The sequence below is a fragment of the Colius striatus genome, chromosome 9 (genome assembly GCF_028858725.1).
Source record: "Colius striatus isolate bColStr4 chromosome 9, bColStr4.1.hap1, whole genome shotgun sequence".
NCBI lineage: Eukaryota > Metazoa > Chordata > Aves > Coliiformes > Coliidae > Colius > Colius striatus.
This window is the reverse complement of record NC_084767.1, coordinates 641,901-642,454: the sequence shown is the minus strand read 5'-3', so window position 1 is coordinate 642,454 and position 554 is coordinate 641,901.

The following is a 554-nucleotide window of genomic DNA, read 5'->3' as shown; positions in this document are numbered from 1 at the left end:
CATCTCAGCAACTCACTGGGAAAACAGCAACACAGACTTGGTCACCTGAAAGCTTTAGATACTCCACTTTGGTGCTGTGTGGCTTTTTATCAGTTAAGCCGTGTTCAAACACATTGGGTTTTGAGGAAGACTAAAAGAAAGAAAGAAAGAGGTGATTATAATATACAATAGTACCATCCCATGAAAAGGGTAAGAACAGAAAATACAGTTAGTGGCTGAAGGTCACTGCGCTTCATGCTCACCCTTTCAGCTTACAAAAGTGAAATCAAGAACATACAAGCTTCCCCAAACCATTTTGGCTCTGTTGCCATTTGCTCACGCAGCTGGTAACAATTATTACAGATGAGATGCACTGGGATCTAGAGACTTAAAACAAAAAAGACAGACTCAAAGATGCCATAGCAAGAAGAGTCCATCAGACAAATGAATATCCCAGCAACCTTTGTCAGGATGGCTAACAACATCCTGCTTAGTTGAATACAGGTGCTACTTAACCTTGATGAACAGGCACCTGTCACCCCTGAGGAAAAACGAAACCCCTGACAAAGCAAAGC